The following is a 22,562-nucleotide window of genomic DNA, read 5'->3' on the forward strand; positions in this document are numbered from 1 at the left end:
TACTGCTCTGTGCTGCACCAGAGTCCATTATAATAATATTAAATTTGTAGAAACTAATTTTAAGATTGCACGTTCTATTTGTCAAATTATGGAGTTTAATTGGGCTACTGGCAGTGCCTATTTGTTGCAGCTAAATTAGCAACCTTTACTTCATGTCTCATGGCCATTTCCCGTTTAGATTTTTGTTGTGGCTGTTACAGTTTATGAGGTATTATTGATCTAAGCAGCTTACACTAGGTGTTATTCATGCAAAATGATGTACTTACTTGAGGTATAAAAATAAATGTGTTATCTTTGCGTGCAAGATACTGTAAAAGTATCATCTGCTCTGACCCTTTCACCCATGAGGATCCCTTTTGCAGGATCAGAGCCATAGAGAGTTACACCTACCATATCAGGATAGTTCACCATGGCCCGGGGGTAGCTTAACCCACAAACTAAATATATAATTAAGGGTACGTCCAAACTACCTGCCGTATCGGCGGGTAGCGAGCGATTTATTGGGGATCGATATATCGCGTCTTATATATCGATCCCCGAATGCGCTCCCCATCGACTCTGGAACTCCACCGGAGTGAGCGGCGGTAGCGGAGTCGACGGGGGAGCCGAGGCCGTCGATCCCGCGCTGTGAGGACCCAAGGTAAATCGATCTAAGATACTTCAACTTCAGATACGCTATTCACATAGCTGAAGTTGCGTATCTTAGCTAGATTCCCCCCTCCCCCCCAGTGTAGACCAGCCCCAAAGATAAGGCAGCATTCCCTAAATCATATTCAGAAGAGACAGGAGAAAGAGAAGAGAGGGAAAAAAAAACAGTCCTTACTCCCACACCTGCAATCTATAGAACACACAAATCAGACTCGAAGTTAAGATGCAAACACAAAAAGCTTTCAGTCTTGCTGGGAAGAATGATAGGAATGCAGAACTGCTAGGGATACCCATATGTAATAATAAAGCACCACCACTTCCTCCTCCCCTCATATGGCCCAACTCACCTTTGCATCAGGTTGATTCTGGGAGAGGAATTGTGTCTTTCTGTAGTGCTTCTTGCTCCATGTTTAAGGGGCAGCCACCTGGGCACAATTCCCCATTCTACTTCTTTGGTGACCAACCAGCAACCCAATTTTCCCCAAACCCATCTTCTAGGCCCTTGCAAACAGCCTGTTTGACCCCCTAACTATTCCAGAGAGGGAACCTGGAAATCCCTGCTGGATGCTACTGCTTTTCCTTTAAACCTTGCTCAGACTGAGATGCCCCCATTCACGGTGGATTTGATTTAAATCACTAGTCAGGAAGACTTGATTTAATCATGGTTTTCTACATAAAAGTGCATTGTTGTTGGTTGTTATAACCTTAATACATATTCTTCACAACTCAGAGATAGATGTAGGTTTCATTTTTAGAAGGTACACACTATACATTTTTAAACAGTGATTTATTTTGAAAACTTTTCAGATTAGTTTTACAGCTATATCAGAAAATGAATGATTGTTTGGTTATTTCATTTACCAAAGGTAATTGAAGCAGATATTTATGAAGTCATTGGGAGGTGAACTATTTCCAATTCAACAGCATTAATATTTGGAGGATTTTCTTGCCAGGCTGTATTAGGAAGAGAACATCACCAGACATACATTTAAATTATTTTATTTAACTAAAAAAAACAACATTAAGTATTCTCGATTTTTTCTTCAACAGCAAACATATAATATCGCTTCCCACATTTATCTCCAGACTTTCCTCATGTTACCACAAATTCACAGTTTGAGATCTGGAAAACTAAGCATCTCTGATGGTATTGTCTAGACTGAGTAGACGATTGGGTAGATAGAAAGATTAACTTAAATAATCTATACAAAAGCCTGTGGAACCCCATTAAATTGGGTCCCTAAGCCATGAACTATTGGAACTCATTTACAAAACTTTTCTTAAACATTACATGAATATATTGTCTCATACTACAGAATTAGAATTTATAATACCTATTCCATGATGAGATATCTTTGAGCTATAATATATCTTAATTAAAATTATATTTAGATAGGTTTTTTTCCTCAAAAAGCATTTTATCAAACAAAATCCAATTTAAATTAAAAAAAAAACAGATTTTTTTTTATTTTAAATCATTGATGTTTATCCACCCTGCCCCCACTTCAGTGGGGTTTTCCACAATACACTATTGAATTCTAGGATATCTCAGGATCAGAGCAAGGTTTCAAGAACTAGCAGTAGTGGCTACCTAGCAGAAAATTCCCAGGTTCTTCTGCAAAATACATTACCCAAATTTTATCAGCACCCTGAATTTTGAGGAAGGGGAAAGTAGGTCTACTAACTGGCCCCTTCAAAACAAACAAACCAAACCAGAATGGATAAAACAGAACTGCAGTCTGCTTCTCCACGCCCCCAGGGAGCTAAAAATGGAGCAGACCAGCCAAGGTATTCCTGAAGATGTTAGTGGTTTGGGTGGGTAGAAAGACAAAGGTCCTCTCTTCGAAAGACACTATGAGGTGTGGCAAAGTTCCTCCTCTGCCTTGGTGGGTCCTGCGCTTATTGGCGGATTTGCTCACCTCAGAGATTCACGGCAGCCTTCAGTTTGGCCACTTTTGCTAGTGGCTCAAACCTGCCATTCACTCGGCTAATCTCATCACTGGCCAGCATGGGGAAAAGTGAGAACAATCCCCGCAGTCTCTGCTGATCCACCTAGTGGGTCAGGGGACAGGCCAGGGACCTTCCCCTCTGGTGGGACCCACGGTCCAGGTCAACTCCTCTTGCATCCAATGGGAGGGGGAACCCGGGCCCACCCTCTACTCCGGGTAGCAGCCCAGGCCGTGTGGATCACAGCTATCTACACTGTTTCCTGTAACAGCTCTGTGACAGCTACAACTCCCTGGGCTATTTTACCATGGCCTCCTCCCAACACCTTCTTTATCCTCACCACAGGACCTTCTTCCTGATGCCAGATAGCGTTTGTACTTTTCAGTCCTCCAGAAGTACGCCCTCTCTCTTCCCACTCCTTACGTGCCCCTCACTGACTGAAGTGAGGTCCTTTTTAAACCAGGTGCCCTGATTAGCCTGCCTGCCTTATTGGTTCCAGCAAGTTCCTGGAACTGCCCGTTACCTTACCCAGGGAAAAGGGACCTGCTTAATCTGGGGCTAATATATCTGCCTTCTTTCACTCTCCTGTAGCCATCTGGCTTGACCCTGTCACAGAGGTAAGTGTGGAACTTGAACCCGCTGGGAACTGTGTACAGCAGCAGGGCCCAAGCTTCATCCAAGGTCACCAAAACAAAGATTCACACAAAAATTGAAACTCGCCATCTTTTTTTGAGGGTTCAGATGTTGTGGTGAAAGTTCAGCACAGCTCTAGTCAGAACCTGTGATACTGGCAAGAGCTTGAGGTCTTGTAAGCAGGTGTGAGGAATCAGGAAATAGGATTGAGAAGGGAGCCTTACTGGTAGTCTGGTGTAGGGTGTCTTTCCTCCGAAATATTGCTGGAGACCAAACATTTTTTATTCAGCACAATAAATTGAATTGAGATAAATCTACATACATTGTACTATCAACAACAGTGAGGTGAAGGAGCCAAAGTAAAAATGTGCTTGCACTAACAATTTTGTGATATCCATGTCACAGCAGATCAGCCATTTGAGGATATGCAACAGACAGAGAAGACAAGTGCTCCCTCTCTCAATAGCAGTTATTTCAATGCAAACCTTATCGCTCCCCCACCTCCCCACCCCTTATGGTGGAAAGAAAATTTAATGTTCAAGAATTAATACCGACACCCCTTCCTATACTGATACTACAGTTTAGTGTTCTAAAATATTTAATTCTAGACTATTATTTGCAATTCACTGTTAAAGGTTAAAACAGAAACAAAAATAGGGCAGAGCAGATACGGTAATAAAAGGGTGAAATTTTTAAGGTGTTTGAAAGTACATGCCCTTTGCTGAGATTTCACCAGGACAGTTTAGCTAGGGTAAAATGCAATAAGGCTTCACAAGAAAAAAGCTTCACCATCATGAAAACTAAATATTATGGAAAATAGGGTGTATTCATTCCATGATTCAGCTGCCACAGAATCCACCCCCACTGCAGAACTGTGCTCTGGAGTCTGAGCTTGCATTAAAAAAAATTATATTATCTTATGTTTAGGAAGTTTATCTTCAGTTCGCACTTGGAAGAGTTAATATATGCAGCGCTGTCTTCCAGAATCTGCAGGTTCAGAAAAAATAGCTCTAAGAGAGGGGTAAAGTCCCATGAACCTCATGGGGTATTAATGCTGCCACTGAATATATCATCAGAATTCTGTCTCAAATATTCTGAGTTAACTAAGACTGCATCTAACTGGCATATATAAACATATGTGTTTGTAAGGAAAAATAAACGTTCCACAATAATAGTACCATACAGTATATTTCTTATGGTATATGAACAGATATTACTTGTTGGCCAAGTTCATTAGCAATGGAAACCTGGAGTTAATCAGCTTAGTTTTCCCCCTGCAGTTACAGGGGATAATAATTAAAGATTATTTTAAAAGATGAAAACTCTTTATTTATATTTATATATTTATAACTCTTCTTAGGTTGCCACATTAACAAAAACAAAGGCATTCAGAGAGCTGTTAAGATAACAACAACAAAATTGGGCTCTGATGATCTGTTAGATGTTGGTTCAGGTATTCATTTTAAGATCTGGCAAAAAAGAAGGGGAAATGTCTATAGACCACCTATCCAAAGTGTTAGATATAAGAGAAATCAGAAATGTTTGTGAAAATATTCCTTAGAGTGGTAATTCACAAAGATCCTGATTCTGATAGATTGTAATGCCACAAGGAACCACTATGATCATTTCATCTGGCCTGGTATCCTTCACTGCCTGTATAAATAATACAGAATCAGCCCCTACACGATCATAAAATGTATTCTATGCCTAATATTTAAATAGGGCACCTGAGTCTCTATTGCTTTGTATTTTGTATAGTCATTTACAAGTGCCATGCAAAATGAGCACAAGAGTGAGTATAAAATGCTGATTACAGAGTGTTTTAACACCACTTTATGCTGGTTTTGCACAGGTATAAATGACTGTGCAAGGCAGCGGAGAATCAGATATGTAAGCCCAGAGCAATTCTTACATTTGTTTTGGTTAAAATGGAAAACACGATATATTGAGAAATAGAAATAGTGACCATAGTCTGATTAGGTGTGTAATTAAGACTAAACTGTGAGATCAATAAAGGGAAAGATAAGGAAGTTATTTTTCAGCACAGTATGTTGAGGGGAATATAGGAAATCTGGTGGAAATCTAATGGCATAAAGTAACAGATGGCAGACACCCACAGGACATGAAATATGTTTGAAGATTATTGGCTGAATAGCATTATTAAGAGTATATGCTATCTAGCAATATACTATGAGTCAAATTATGATGTACAGAGTTAGGTCTTAAAAATACTATCTTCCAATGTAGATAACACACTTTAAAAAAAAGAGGCAAGCTCAGACAAATGGGAGAAATTTAAAAGGAAAGCAACACAAATGACTAAGCTTTGGGAAGTAGGAAAAGGGAAATTTAAGAGAGCAGAGCATGTTTTGGCTAAAGAAAAGACTAAGGGGAAACAACTGTCTACAAATATGCCACAGGGGCCAATTAAGATACATTAGTCAGCAAAGATGGAACAAGAAATAATGGGCTCAGAACAGAGAAGAAAATTTGGGTTAGAAAACACGTTGTAAGAACAGTTAGCCAACAGAACAACCTACCAAGGGAGGTGTTAGAAACACCATCACGTTGGGTACCTAAAGCCTGCCAGGAATGATTTGGAATGGTTAGATCAATCCCACCATGAAGAAAGGGGACAGATTAGATGATCCATGGTATATCTTTTCCAATCCAAATGATACTATGGTGAATACATTTCAGCAAAAACTCTTCTGGAAGTTACTCCTTCCTATACAGTTATAACTACACTAGGTTAAGGCCCACCAACTTAAGGCGGTCCCTCACACTCAAGCAGTACATTTGCCACGCCCAATTGGATAATACCGGGCTTGCTGTACCAGTCTTTGCTGAGCCACTTGGGGTGATCCTGTGTCCCCTACCTGCCAACAATTAACAAATGATAATTGTTCATATATCCAATCCATGTGTGGAACTTCTTTCACCTCAGTAATATAAAACACTAAAAAACAAAATTTAAAAAAAATCCAGAAATTTTATGCAGACTTTACTAATCCCAAAGGAGATGGGAACTGGTAATACACAGTTAATTGGAGTAGACACAAGCACAGGTTATCAATGTGAAATGACGATTAGCTGTTTATTTGTTTAGACTTATTTAAAATGTCTCCTCTTGTTGCACACACAACCTGCATTAAGAATACACTATACAGTTAGACCAATATTTAAATTAAAATCCTTCCTTTAAAAAAAAAAAGTCCTTCAATTAAAGCTCTCCACCACTCCTTCTCTTCCACTTTGCCCTCCAACCCAGGAATAGAGAACAGCAAAACTTTGCAGTGTAACCTGAAGGTCAGCAAATTCTGGCTCTGATACACCAACAAGGTAAATTATTTCCAAAGAAAGGGGCATCTCATTGACAAAGCCCTGTCTCAGTCCCGCACCAATGTAAACTAGGGGACTGGTAGCCTGAGCACCTCAGCTGATATCAGTTACCACGGTGTCACACAAAGTAGTCTCTGAAGTAATCAGGAACCAAACCGCTTAGGGGAGTAGGTTAAAAACAACACATCAGATTGCACCAGAAATAAAATGGAAGCCACTACAGAGCACAGCTGTCTCATGCTCCCTGTAAGAAACATCACTTAAATGAGAAGCTGCATTCTGCACCAGCTGGAGTTTCTCTGAGTGATCTTAAGGTGAAGCCCCATGGAGAAGTAATTGTCATCTCCAGATTGGATTACTGCAAAGGCAGGGATAATAACTACAGTTAGGAAACAAGTAGATGCTGGGCCATCATAAAACAGCTCGGAAACTGAAGAAGAGTAAGCCAAAATGATGCTGACTTCAAAGCAGCTTTGGAAAGGGCATTGCCCTTTGACTGGCTAAGAAAGCAAGCAAGCAAGAACCCCTGTTGTACCCTATACCAGGAGGGGGAAAGAGTTCTTGGATTTAGGCCGAGTTAATATGAAATAGGAACTGGTGGTAAAGTACCTACTTGTATATTTGAAAACTTGTGCTGTGTTTTTCTCCTTGGAGCTCCACTAAATTCCCTTTGTTCATGTACAAAACATTTTTACTTAAGGACTCTTAAACCAACACCCACAATCCGTCATAGAGAGCAGAAGCTCCCTCAATTAAGGAAGCCAGCTATGGTCAGACAGCGATCACCCCACACTTACTCAAACGATGGAGCAGACGTCAGTAGACGTCTTGGCATCCATCCATAGCACAATTTCCTACAGCTATTATACTGATGATTCAAATCTAATTTTAACAAGCAAGCAAGCCTTCTGCTGTCAGCAACCATTGTTCCAAGACAGAAGAAAAATACTTTAAACACATTTTTATGCCTTTCCACACCTATATTTTTATATTGTTTTGTATTCTTGGGGAGGGGCACAGGAAGGGGAAAAAAGAGAATTCTTCCCATTGTGGAGAGAAGCTATTTTAGCACTAACCAATACATAAATCATTTTAAATTCATCCCCCGAATCTTTGTATAAGAGGTGGTGCTGCCTAATTCCAGAATTAAATCTTTAAAGCACTATGCTATCCTGAAATTTTCACTGAAGAAAGTACAGAGAAGCAACAGGTTGCTACGACATTGGATTAGGTTCCAGAAATGTTTCCCCTATCCGAGGAATTAAGAGTCTTTTAATTAAATCATACAAAGCCAACATGTTCTTAATATCCGTTAGTCAAATTTAGTTCTAAATGGGAGACTCTCATCCAGCTTTCAAACAAATAAACAAACAAAAACAGAATGTGCACATCTTCTCTTTCCTGTTGAGTTTGTGCACATCAGGGCAAACACAATGGGCCATGATGCTAAGCTGCAAAGAAACAATCAATCAATCTACACCACCACACATTGTCCCATGAGATGGGTTTATCCGACATGTTTCTGAGCCCAGATATGAGAGACCAATAGATTATTTTCTTTTTTTCTTTTGACCATAGAAGAGAATAGCCTAGGTTTTTACGCCAACAAAAAAGTTTATATACAGTATTTATGGACAAAATAGGAACTGATCATATGGCAAAAGTCAAAGTCTAGTCTATTGCACACCAACCTGATCATAAAGAACTAATAGGCATGGAGTGGTCACTAATCATCATCAGTTTTGAAGATTACTCAACAAAAATACTATACACATGGCCTGGGATTCTGACTATACCCAGGGATAATAAGATGATGTGGGTGGACAAGCCTTTCTGACAATGTCTATATGATTAGCCAAATTTGCTCTCAGTTGCAACACAAATCAAGTCAGCCATGTGGCACTTCCTGTTTATCTATGGCATATATTTTTTAAAAAGATTAAGCTAAATAGAGATTGATGTGGTATTGATGTGATGAATTCCTATATTTAGAATGCATACTGCAGTGAGGTATTTATACCATGCCATGGCAAATGTTTACTTTTTAGTGGAATCCACTGTACATTTAATTGTAAAACAGGTATAGAAAATACTACTTATGTCAACATTGTCTGGTTAATAACATCTAAAAAACACAACGACATTCTCCAAAGCTAAGCAACGTCCACATTTCTGAATGGCAGCTGTCAAAACATGAGAAATCAAGTGCTGTGTGTCCTCTCAGACACTGTAGAACATCTGAGAGGTATTTCATCTGATCTCTTTTGTAAACTTGCATAGGTTCATATTCAACAGATTCTCCATCTAAAAACCCTCCATTTTTTTCACTCTCTCCTCCCTTCAAGCGCCAAAGGATTTTTTTTTTAAAGCAGTAGCATTAATTAAACTTCGTATTAGAAGTGCCTGCAACATTACCAGACAACTTCCACAGTAAATAAAGACTGAGAGAACAATTCTGTAATTCTGGAAACAATAAAATGTAATTTGTTTGGTCTGTATTTCCAAATTCTCTCTATAAAGTAATAGCACCAAGCATTCAAGTAGTTATTCACATGGGCATATACTAATAGGGGGACTCTCACCTAACAAGACATATAAAAATGGCATATCTGCCATGGGATGCTTCAAGAGAAGCACTTGATAAATCCTGCGTTCCAAGAGGTAGCTCTGCAATGTCCCTGCCATGTTACCAAACTTGATTCTCAGCTTACATATAGTACTTACAACACTGTCGTTCTCACATATCCTGTTACCAAAATAAGCCATTGCCCCAGCTAAAGAATATATACTTACACACATACATCTACCCCGAATCAGAGCCCTTTGCATATTTTAAGGCCAGAAGGGACCATTGTAATCTGACCTCCTGCATAACACAGGTAGGGTGACCAGACAGCAAGTCTGAAAAATCGGGACAGGAGGTGGGGGGTAATAGGAACCTATATAAGAAAAAGACCCAGAAATCGAGACTGTCCCTATAAAATCGGGACATCTGGTCACTCTAAACACAGGCCATAGAATTCCACCCAGTGATTCCTGCATTTAGCCCATAGCTTCTGGTTGAACAAAGTATAACTTTTAGAAAAACATCAAAACTAGATCTAAACCATCGCATCCTTTGATAAATTGTTCCAATAGTTAATTAACCTCAATGGAAAAATTTGCCCTTCATTTCCAGTCTGAATTTGTCTAGCTTCAATTTCCAACCATGAGGTCTTGTTAGATCTTTGCCTTCAAGATTAAATAACCCTCTACTGTCAGAAATACTAACATAGGTACCCACAGATTGAGAGATGAGTTGATCACAAATTTCTCTTAGATAAGGTAACTAGATTGAGTAAATGACCAATGAAGCTCAAAGACAGGTTTTCCAGAATAGTTTCTCAGTCCTTCTTAAACTATATTCTGAACACTTTCCAATTATTTTTTTAAAAAACATCCTTGTTAAAGTATGGATACCAGACCTGGATACAGTATTCTGGCAGTAGAATAACCAGTGCTATATACACAGTCAATACTACCTCCCTACTCCTTACTCGATAGTCCCTGTTTATAAAACCAAAGATTGTATTAGCTCTTTTAGCCACAGCTTTGCACTGGCAGCTTATGTTCTGGTGGTTATCCACCATGACCTTGATTGCACCTTTATTATGCACAAATGACATAAAGACAAAAAAAGATTAGTAACGAAGGCTGGAAAAAAGGATGCTTTCATGGCTTTTAACTAGAGCTGTAGATTAATCGCAGTTAACTCACACGATTAACTCAAAAAAATTCATCACGATTAAAAAAATTAATCGCAGTTTTAATCACACTATTAAAAAATAGAATACCAATGGAAATTTATTAAATATTTTGGCTGTTTTTCTACATTTTCATATATATTGTATTCTGTGTTGTAACTGAAATCAAAGTATATATTATTTTTATTACAAATATTTGCACCGTAAAAATGATAAACAAAAGAAACAGTATTTTTCAATTCACCTCATATAAGTACTGTAGTGCAATCTCTTTGTCATGAAAGTGCAATTTACAAGTGCAGATTTTTTTTTGGTTACATAACTGCACTTAAAAACAAAACAATTTAAAACTTCAGAGCCTGCAAGTCCACTCAGTCCTACTTCTTGTTCAGCCAATTGCTAAGACAAACAAGTTTGTTTACATATACAGGAGATAATGCTGCCCTCTTCTTATTTATAATGTCACCAGAAAGTGAGAACAGTCATTTGCATGGCACTATTGTAGCTGGCATTGCAAAGTATTTGTGTGTCAGATACGCTAAACATCCGTATGCCCATTCAAGAATGCCCAACATTCATGCTTCGGCCACCATTCCAAGGAACATGCTTCCATGCTAATGATGCTTGTTAAAAAAATAATGCATTAATTAAATTTGTGACTGAACTCCTTGGGGGAGAATTGTATGTCTACTGCTCTGTTTTACTCGCATTCTGCCATATATTTAATGCTATAGCAGTCTCGGATGATGACCCAGCACATGTTGTTCATTTTAAGAACACCTTCACTGCAGATTTCACAACACGCAAAGAAGGTACTAATGTGAAATTTCTAAAGATAGCTACAGCACTCGACCCAAGGTTTAAGAATCTGAAGTTCCTTCCAAAATCTGAGAGGGAGGAGGTGTGGAGTATGCTTTCAGAAATCTTAAAAGAGCAACACTCTGATGTGGAAACTAAAGAACCCGAACCACCAAAAAAGAAAATCAACCTTCTGCTGGTGGCATCTGACTCAGATAATGAAAATGAACATATAAGTCCACACTGCTTTGGATTGTTATCGAGCAGAACCCGTCATCAGCATGGACGTATGGAACAGTGGTTGAAGCATGAAGGGACATCTGAATCTTTAGTGCATCTGGCATGTAAATATCTTGCCACACCGACTACAACAGTGTCATGAGAGCGCCTGTTCTCACTTTCAGGTGACACTATAAACAAGAAGTGGGCAGCATTATCTCCTGCAAATGTAAACAAACCTGTTTGTCTGAGCGATTGGCTGAACGAGAAGTAGGGCTGAGTGGACTTGCAGACTCTAACATTTTTACATTGTTTTATTTTTGAATGAAGATTTTTTTGGACATAATTCTACATTTGTAAGTTCAAATTTCATCATAAAGAGATTCCACTACAATACTTGTATTAGGTGAACTGAAAAATACAATTTCTTTTGGTTTTTTGAAGTGCAAATATTTGTAATCAAAAATAAACAAAGGGAGCAATGGACACTTTGTATTCTGTGTTGTAATTTAAATCAATATATTTGAAAATGTAGACAAATCCAAAAATATTTAAATAAATGGTATTCCATTATTGTTTAACAGTGCAATTAGTCACGCGATTAATCGTGATTAATTTTTTTAATCGCTTGACAGCCCACTTTTAACTATAATGGGGCTGAAAATATCAGGACAGAGGAATACCATTCTGCTGTTCTTTGCTATTATCTTTATAATTCAACATAACTGATGTGAAGTAATTTGAGTTGGAGGTCACCCCTTTAGTGTGTCTTCTGGACAACCCTCCTCATTTGCCTTCCAACTTTCTGTGGGGGTTTCACAGGGCTCTGCCATTGGTCCCTTTCTCTCCTCCCTCTATATCTGATCTCTGGGTAATCTCATCTGCAGAAACAAATTTAACTACCATTTCTATGCTAATAACTCACAGATCTACTTTTCTACTCCAGACCCATCTCCCTCTGCACAAACTAAAATTTCAGCCAGTCTCTGACATCTCCTCATGGCTCTCTAGATGTTGACTCAAGATAAACATGGCAAAAACAGAGCACTTAATCTCCACCCCCATGAGCTGTCTCTCAATCATTGTGGACAACACCACCATTCTGTCATTGAGGCCTGCAAAATGGCTGTCATCTTCAACTCCGACCTTTCTCTAGGTCCTCACATCCAGGTTATGTCTAAACCTTGCCAATTCTTTTTCCATAAACGTCTAAGACAGGGGTCTCAAACACACGGCCCGGGGAACGCGTGCGGCCCGCGGGGTTGTTTTCTGCGGCTCGCAAGCTCCTTGTGGTCCCCCTCACCCCCCACTGTTTACCTAGAGCGGCTCCAGCCCGACGTGCCCCCGCGCCGCTCCGGGAAGTGGCCAGAACGTGGGGAAGAGGGGCACAGGGGTCTGTGTGTTGCTCTTGTTTCAGGCAGTGCCCTCAGCAGCTCCCATTGGCCGTGGTTCCCCATTCCCGGCCAATGGGAGCTGCTGAGGGTGGTGCCCGAAGCAACAGCAACACAAAGACCCCTGTGCCCCTCCTTCCCCAAGTTCCGGCCACTTCCTGGAGCAGCGTGGGGACAGGCAGGCAGGAAGCCTGCCCTGTCCCTGGTGCGCGTCGGGCTGGAGTCCGCCCCCCGAACCTCTCCTACACCCCCTGGGAACAGGAAGGGGGCAGAGTTGGGGTGGGGATTTCAGGGAAGGGATTGGAATGGGGGTGGGGCCTCATGGAAGGGGTGGAGTGGGGTTGGGCCGAGGGCAGTGGGGGGGAGGTGTCAGTAATGCGACCTCAAGCCAATGTACTAGTCCTCATGTGGCCCTCATGGTCATTTGAGTTTGAGACCCCTGGTCTAAGATATGGCCTTTCTTATCCATCCACGCAGCTAAAACTCTCGACTAAGCTCTCAATCTCAAATTTCGATTACTGAAACATCCTTCTCTCCGGCCTTGACAAACACAATCTTCCCTCGCTAATATACATTCAGAATACCACTCTCCTAGCCCCTCTCTTTGACCATGTTACCCCTCTCCTTACACCCATCTGCTGGCTCCTCCTCCTGTGTCGAATAAAACATAATCTACTTGCCTTCAAAGCCAACGCCCTTTATGGCCTAGCCCCTAACTTATCGCATAACATTATCAAGATGTTGACTCACCTTTGATCGGCCAGTGATGCCAGTCTCCAATCACCAACTTGAGTTTTTAAACAAGCACCTTCATGCTTTCTCTCATGCTGTCCCTTATGCTTGGGAGAAGCTGTCCATAAATATTTACAAGACCGGCTCATTATCCTCCTTTAAAATCCTTCTTTAAACTCTCCTTTTCCATGATGCTTACAAAAATTTGACAACTGTTAGACTGCTGGTGTGCTGACATCATTGCCTATAATGCTGGCCAATACTGTCTCATTATTTCCTAGTATTATCTATTTGTCTGTAACCCATCCGTTGTCTCTTGTCTTACACTTAGATCGGAAGGTCTTTGGGGCAGGGATCATCTTTTAGTCCTGCGTTTGTACAGCTCCCAGCACTACGGGATCATGCTGCATGACTAGGGCCCCCAGGCGCTACCACAATAAAAATAACAAACAACAGAAATATAAGCATTTAGCATATTTAATTACTCTAAAAATATTTTGCTTATATCTAGTAATAATCTTAGGACCAGACTTTCAAAAAAGCTTAACACCCAGCTGCTTCTATTGTCAACGAATGCAGCTGTGGGCTGCTGAAGTCTTCTTTGAAAATCTGGTCATCAGTGTTTGGGGACCAGAATACGGTTTTGAGAAATCCTAGATACCCTAAAAATACCTTAAAGATAATTTCACAACCATATCTTTAAGCATTATTAAAATGGAACGTATTATACATGATATCTTGTTTGAAAATATGAATGCTGTCTGAAGCTGAGGTTATGGGTAGGTGCCTAAACTGGCTACCACAGAGGAGTGATGTTCTGGAGCAGCCTTCCAAAGGGAGCAGTGGGTCCAAAAACCCTAACTGGTTTCAAGACTGAGCTTGGTAAGTTTATGGAGATGATGGTAAGATGAGGTTGTATACAATGGCATGTGGCCTATTAGCAAATATCTCCAATGGCCAGAGATGGCACACTGGAAGGGGAGGGCTCTGAGTTACTACAGAAAATTCTTTCCCAGGTGTCTGGCTGGTGGTTCTCACCCACATGCTCAGAGTCTAATTGATCACCATATTTGGGGTGGGGAAAGAATTTCCCCCCACGTTAGACATGGAGGCGGAAGAATTGCCTTCCTCTGCAGCATGGGGCACAGGTCACTTGCTGGTTAGTAAGAGCATGTAATAAAATCTGTAGATTATACTAAACTGGAAGAAGTCACAAATACAAGTGAGGACAGAAAAATAATGCACAGGGATGTAGACAGATAAAAATGTACAAAAAATAAAAAATGAGATTTGATTTTAAAAACCACATTTGGAACAAATAAAATTCACGACATACTGAATGGAAGGGAGAAATTTGGCAGAGAAATAGAAGAGATTCTGGACAGCAAACTATAGTTGAGCTTGCAGTAGAATCTGGCAACAGAAAAAAAGCAAATTCATTTTTTGGGCAGCATACACTAAGAGATCACATCATGGGGCGAGAAAGTAATAGTCACCTTTATATTTATATATGTCTATAGTATGATCAGACCTAGAATTTTGGACCTATTATCAGAAAAACATTGGCAAGTTGGAGGAAGTTCTGTGACTGGCAACAAAATGGGAGCTAGAGGAAAATAGGACCTGGTATGGGAGCTAGAGGAACTATCTTATGAGGAAAGTTTACGAGAGCTAATGTGTATAGTTTGGCTAAGTGACAACTAAGGGAGGGAACAGAACATGATAACAGTTTACATGCATCTGAGGGTACACCCACCACGCACGAAGACGAATAATTTTTCATACATGAAAATGCAAGTAGGAGTAATAGAGTAAAATTAAGAAATGGCAGATATGGACTGAATATCTGGAAAGGCTTTCTAGACAGATAGGTCTACTGCCCTGTGGAATAATATCCTAATGGGAATAGAGGAGCGCCATTCCTGGACAAAATATTAGAAAGTGTAGTGTAAGGAACAATCCTGCACTGGCAGAGAGGAGTGGAGTATGTAATCTAGTAGGTATTTTCCATCCCTTATTTCTATAAGATGTGCATATTTTAAGCAAATATTTACCATCCCCACCCCCAAATATGCACTTCTATATATTCTGTTGAATATAACAATTAAAAGTATCTATTTTATTATTTTAATATAGCAGCTCTCATACACCTTTTAACATGAAGAAATGTTCCTATAATTATTTAATTTATATGGCTTGAATATTAACAATAGACATCTATGTTCTAGTTTACCTCCCCTCCTTCACCTTCACATCAAAATTAATAATAAAAAGAGCAAGATTTGCTTTAGAATTCAAAGCACTGCTCCCTCCCATGACTTCATAGCCTGGCTTGCTGGGATCTGTATATCCAATCTAATTATTTTGGTTCCAATTTCCAACCCTATCAATGGTGCAAAAAATCAAAATGCTAGTCTCCTGAACGCATTAGGATCTAAAAGCTAACCGCTCCTCATTTCTGAGGCATCACTGTGTGGCCCAAAACTCCTGTCACAACACAATTTATGTTCACTGTTCTGGATGTGACTTGAGAGGGTTTTCCCAGTGTACTGATATTGAACATTTCATAGATTTCAAATATGCTGCAGCTTGTTGCAGCATTTGGCTCTGTCACACTATAGCCAATTTTAACAAGAAACAGCAATGCTTTATTAAAAAATGAACTGGTTTTTGTTAAGTCCCTTTCCCATCTTGTAGGTGTTTTGTTTTGTTTTTAAATAGAAAAAAATGGTGATTACCTTCTGTAAAGCATTTTAAAAGCGACAGTAAGCAGCATCACTGGAAAAATACCTACAATATCTGCACATTAGGGGATCCCTATGTTGAACACTAGCTAAATTCCTTGGGGTCTGTTTTCAATACTCTCTCCACCTCTCAATTTACAATCCTCCTTAGATTTCTGATGCATCAACTCCTCAAAAAAAAATCTTATTCATTTCTACAGCTTTTACAAATATAATAAATGATTTGTGTTTAAGTGTGAGTCACTGTTTTATTTTTTATTATGAATATCATATGTTTGGCAAGCTGTCTGACCTTCCTTATGATGATGAACGCTGCAACAAACAATTTGCTGTATCTTTAAAGAAATGGCCAATTCAATTACATAATGCCAGAAGCTCTCAAATCCCTCTCTGCCAAACGTCTTCCTTGTATCCTGCCACAGACAGGCCATTTGTATTCCAGCACAGTAGGACACTTGTTTTATTGAAGCGTACAGTTCTACTTAGGTACTATCAACAAAACACCATTTCAGTTTTCCAGTTCTGTGTTCCTTTTCTGCCCGCTCTAGCCATGGTTATATTAAGATTTTCAATTTTACTGACCAAATGTGTGTACATTGCTAATTATGTGTCTGAAATCTAGTAGCTACTGACTACTACAACAAAATACATTAGTGACCAACTACAGGGGTTTTTGGCAGCATTGGTTACCATTTTAAAGGATTGCACTTAAAGTGAAGTTTGAGATTCCCTTTGAGACTACACCACTAATTGCTTCTGTTTTGCCAGTTATTGCATGAGATGATTTGCAAAAAGCATCAGTAAAGATGCTTTCTAAATATCAGAGATTAACAAAACAAAACAAGTCAGATCTGTAATGAGTCTTTTTTCATCCGCCTAAAGAAGAGTCAGAAATGTTCATGTATATCACAGAGCATCCTCCACATAACCATCTCCCCCTTCATTTCCTCCAATACCCCCCATCATTTGGAGAGACAACAGTATAAAGGTATTGCTGTTCATGGGTACTGCACATTAACTGCATTCGTATTTCTATTCATGGTTAGTGCGAAAACTGCACCTGCTCTAAATACAGTCATTTTTTCCTGTGTGATAGGTGGGACAATAACAATATGTGGGAATTCATATGGCAATAGTATGTTTAAAAGGAGTTAGGCTCTCAAAAAAACAATCTAGACAAATATTGAAATATATCATCATAATGTAGCTTTCTGCTCTCCAGGAATCATTAAAAAAAAAAACCAAAAAACACATTCACCCCCTACAGGAACTTGTAATATAATGTATTGTTCTTTAAAAGCTAACATCCACCTGCAAGTCCCCTATGAGTGATCAGTTCTCATTTACAACCTCATAATGTGCAGCAGCAATATCTATATATTTTAATGCTGAGGCCAAACAAGGGACTTTTGTGCCTTTCAAATTTAGTGATATATAGCTTTCCAAACCCCAAGGAAAGGCTGTAACACTTTGCTTCAGGCTGTGAAATAAAATGGAGATTTAATTTCATTAACGTTTTAGGTTTGATCAAAATAAGGGTTTGTATGCTGAAAATCAAAAGTAGCCTTCCTAGCAACTATGCAGTTCTACTACTTCCCTGAAAAGCAATAATTTCAATAGATACAACTGTTTAAATAAACTAATTTGTTTCATTTTCATGACGTTTTGGGTTAATTAAACTTCAAATGAGTCAACCCTTATCCTGACCCCCATCCACATAAAACACCCTACGAAACAAGTTTCTTCATAATATAAAAGAGAAGAAAACCTTCGAGAAATAACTTATAAAATGTCAGTTTCATTAAGAATTTCTGTAGATAAATTGATATAAATATAATTGTAAATACTTAATTCATCTCCATGAGAAAGAAAGAGCCCTATGTCCCCAGATAATGAAAGATTATCCATCATAGTCATTGAACAGTAGTAACACAGTATCTTAAAAAATTACTGTCATAAACCATAAACTGTAGTTCACAATAGTAATAATCCCTCTGAATTTAGCTGTTAAACACAGCTAAAATGCTACGTGCTTCAGCATCAACAGGCTTTGCTTGGTTTCATCTTTGCCTATTAGCTAAAAAAAAAAATCAGACATTAAATTCTGTTAAATTATTTCTCAGGGACTACAGTATAATTTAATACCACACACACAAAGTTGCACAAATGTATTTGTATGTTGTTGCAAACCAAGGGCCAGATTTTCAAAAGAGCTCAGAACACTACAGCTTTCATTCAGAACAACGTTCCCACCAGGAGCAGCTGGGTACAGCATATGTACAAAAAAAATTCACCCTTCATCTATTTGCTAAAAAGGGAAAATCTGGCCCCAGTGCACTCACTTTCAATTTTAAAAAGGAAATGCATGGGTTCACAATGATCACAAGTGAGTAGCAAATATAGGAGTAGGCCGGATAAAGCACTTGATAAATCACTGTAGGGAAGAATCCTGTACCAATAAGGAGATAAACTATGTAACTTATCTAGAGTGCCTTCATCTTCTAATTCTGTGGTGTACTTTTTGCCTTCTTCATACAAACCAAGGACACATATAGCCTTCCTGGACTACTGTTCCAGTAAAAAGAATCAGAACACCTACTTATCTCTGTTCCAATGCAGCACAAATACTACTACATGTTCTTTGAAAAGCACAGAAAAGCTCCAACAACTCCTTTGTCATGTACACGATTGAAACTTTTAAACTATAACTCCAGAGAGACCACCTTTGTTGTTGCCCTTAAAAATGACCAACAATGCAGAGGAAGAAAATAATCTTAAAATGAATGTCTGAATTTATACAGAGTCCAAGATACAAAAGGCCAGGAAATACCTTGTCAGTCGTCACTATCAACAGTAACAGACCAAGTACAAAGAGATGGACAGATAACATAGGGTTTATAAATGAAAACTTTTGATGTGTATTAGTATAAAAGTTAAAAGAACCAAGAAAACATCTCTGAATGATCTATATCAGATTGAATACGGAAATGTTAAACTAATTTTGATTTTAAAATATGCAACTATTGTTTAACAACATATTTCTCGCCTTTAAAAAACCTTACACCTGCACACTGGGGTCTTTAGGGTAGATCCTGGATATTCATTGGTTCAGGGATGTGCCTGGGCATACACATTTGCAGGAACCAGCCTTTAAACATGAACAACAAATGCACATGAAAACAACCAGCCAGTTTTAAAGCTGCAAGTGACAAACCATGTGAGTTTCCTTGAGTTACAAAACAAAAACTGACCCTAAGTGGGGGGGGTCTTACTGTATTTCACAGCGAAGATAAGAATAGATTCTTATGCTATGTACATGTGGGTGTGTAATGAGTTTAAAATCTTACATGGTGTTGTAGCTTATGAAACTTAGTGATTTGTTATAAGAGGTGTCATGTTTAATTCTCTCTTTATACCACAAGTGATTAAAAAGGCAAAAAAAATTATACTTGCACTATAAAGAAATAATCAGTTAATACCACTGCAACTAAAATACACTTGCCTACACAGCTATCATACTTTTATCAACTTCTTATTATTTTCATTCATTGAGAACAAGAATCTGATTAAGCCATGGCAATGTTTTAGCATCAAACACACTAATATCAGTCTAGGTCAGGCATGAACCAAAAGCAATGGACTTTGTAAGAGGCAGTTTCTCTCAAAATGTAACATAGGTAGAAATAAAGAATCTTTGCCTTACATAAACAACGATAAACCTTCCCAAACTAAAAATAACTTTTATGGCAATAATAAATTCCCAGCATGGAGAAGTGCTACAATTTTAGTATTCATTTCAGAAAACTCAATGAACTTTGCCTCCATATTAAGAATACATACTGGGCAAGAAAGGGGAAAAAAGTGGTCAATGCTACAGTTTGCTTATCTGCTCATTCAAAATACCCCAGTTTACAAGGGATCCGTTTGTATTTTAAGGAGTATCTATTGTGAACCACTTCCCTAGTAAAATGAAAAGTCTTGGGGCTGGCCCCAGGTTTTAGTGGCAATTTTTTGTGCTGCCATAGGGGAAACATAAATTTGGTTCTTGGATTCTCACTTCCTAGGACTGCCAGCACCTTCGGGCCTGTTATGGAAGGCACTATCCTTGCATTCCTTAATGATGACTCTTTTAATTGACTCTGCAGCAGCTTTTCCCTCAATTAACATGGCAAAGAGCAACAATGGACTGCAACTTAGGGCTTATCTTCACATACACTGGTGCAGCTGCATCGCTGTAGCGCTTTAGTGAAGACACTGTTACACAGATGGGAGAGCTTCTTCTGTTGGTGTAATTAATCCACCGCCCCAAGAGGCGGTAGCTATGTCAAAACGAGAAGCTCTCCCATTAACATAGCGCTGTCTACGTGCAAGGTTAGGTCGTTGCTCAGGGGTGAGGATGTGAATCCAGAGTCCTCTCTCATGGGCTATTTTCTACCTATCTCTGCTCCCTGGTGCTTGACTGCTTCAGTGTTCAAACCTTCCTCTATAAGTCCTTGAGCCTACAAAGTGCCATGCAACCAGGCCCCAATCCAGCAAAGCGTGTGCTTCACTTGAAATCAGTGATATTTCCATTGCACTCAACAGTTATTCTCAGAAAACTAAACCAGCAAAAATAAAAGGCCAACAAAAACAAAAGATGTTTTAGTTATAAACTTTTTCTTCACTTAACTTGATACAGGCTTTGAGGGTAGAAACAAAAAACAAGGCCTTTTATGAAGTATTGAAGGTAATATACAAGCTCTTAAGGAAGCAAGCCCAAATATTCTTGCCCTGTTTCATTCCAAGAAACCTTGAGTCATCTGCATAGTTTCCAGGGAGTAAAGCCAGTACAGTTAATATTTATTTTTCAGGAACAGAAAAGCTAAAAAAAGCTGACAATATTGTAATTATTTAAACATTGACTTACTCAGGGGCAAATGTAGCCAAATACCCAGTCTCCCCCAGATTTTCCCTTCAGGCCAGTTTCCTATCCTTGGGTACCTGTCAATGACAAAAAAAAAAAAAAAAGGAAACGCCAAGTTCACACAAGTCCTCTTCAAGAGTTCATGACTTTACCTTAATGCTCCATGACCCAAAAACGTCAACTAAAAGTGCTAGATATGTGGACTGATAACAGGATTCTCTCCCATCAATTTACTCCACCAGAAAAAGTCTAAATGGACTTTTCTGTGGAGGGAGCCTGCTCTCACTTTGACCAGTTCTGCAAATCATTCTGTCTGTAGAATCAACAGAACATCAAAGCTTTTTTTTTTTTTTTTTGAGTGAAAACTAGTGTAAATGCAGGCTACTGAAAGGCAAGTTTGATGACACAGGCATCCTTTATCCTTTTTTTTAAAAATTGAAAGTGGCATGATAAAGGTTTTATTGGCCACAGATTTAATTTACCTTAAAACTGTTATTGCCTGAAGCGGAAATTCTATAGATTCAATTACCTTTTTACAAATCGTGAGAGGTTTTGTGCCTTTATTTACTTAATTAAGGTAGGGCCCAATAAAAAATATTGACAATTATGATGGTATGATATAACAGTTGAAATTATTATCACTAAGCAATAACCACCATGTTACTTTCAACTATATTCAGAGCACAGGGGACCAAATACTGATAGCCACGTGGAAAAAAGAACAAAGTTAGTGTAAGTCTGAATTTCTCCCGTTAATATGGTAGAAAAAATGATATATACAATAAAGGGGGGAACTGATTAATTATTTAATTAATTTCTTATATTTACATGATAAAAGCAGTTAAAGAAAATTCTTTTCAGTGGCAAGTTGAATATACATCTAAAAATTGTAAAGGGGTTAAATAAAATTTTTACTATATTCTCTCCATTCTTATTTTCTTTCACACTGTCCATCCAGGCTTTTCCAGAAGAAATATACAGAAGGCACGGCAGCATCAACCCTCCCCTCCCTCCATCCATCCATCATTAAAAAAAAAGGGACTTAAGTTACAAAAATCAAGCACTTGAAAGCTAGGAAGTCCCAGATTCATGGTTGCATATGCAACCAATCTGTGCACTGAATAAGGCGGGAGTCCTATGGAAAAAATAGCAAGTAAACATGTCATTAAAAGAATGTATCGCAATGCAGATGCACATCAATATAAGCCCCAATTTAAGCATTCCTAAAACAACTGTTCCTAAAAATTCTTTACTAGCAGTCATAAAATGTAACTTCATCAAAAGGATACATTTAAAATTTCTTTTTTATTATTATTAATTGTAGAATAGTTTTAGGATAAGCAGTGATCAGCAAAAGACAAGAGGAGAGTAAATTAGATTATTTTTGTTACCATTAGGATTTCAGTATTTTATATACAAATTCTAATTGCACAAAGGACTATTGAATAAAACATGACAAATA

The 22,562-nt window shown here is 38.7% G+C and overlaps 1 protein-coding gene across 7 annotated transcripts in view; it reads right to left on the reverse strand.

The window, feature by feature from the left end:
• TBL1X (transducin beta like 1 X-linked) overlaps positions 1–22,562 on the reverse strand; it is a 256,261-nt gene that overhangs the window by 159,528 nt on the left and 74,171 nt on the right. For 4 of the 7 annotated variants that reach the window (XM_034757315.1, XM_034757316.1, XM_034757314.1 and 1 more), the window contains one exon: positions 21,104–21,177. The exons of the other annotated variants lie outside the window; for them this stretch is intronic. The gene's annotated coding sequence lies outside the window, so the exon portion shown is untranslated. The remainder of the gene's footprint in view (positions 1–21,103; positions 21,178–22,562) is intronic. 7 annotated transcript variants of the gene reach the window in all.

This window comes from Trachemys scripta, chromosome 1 (assembly GCF_013100865.1).
Source record: "Trachemys scripta elegans isolate TJP31775 chromosome 1, CAS_Tse_1.0, whole genome shotgun sequence".
NCBI lineage: Eukaryota > Metazoa > Chordata > Testudines > Emydidae > Trachemys > Trachemys scripta.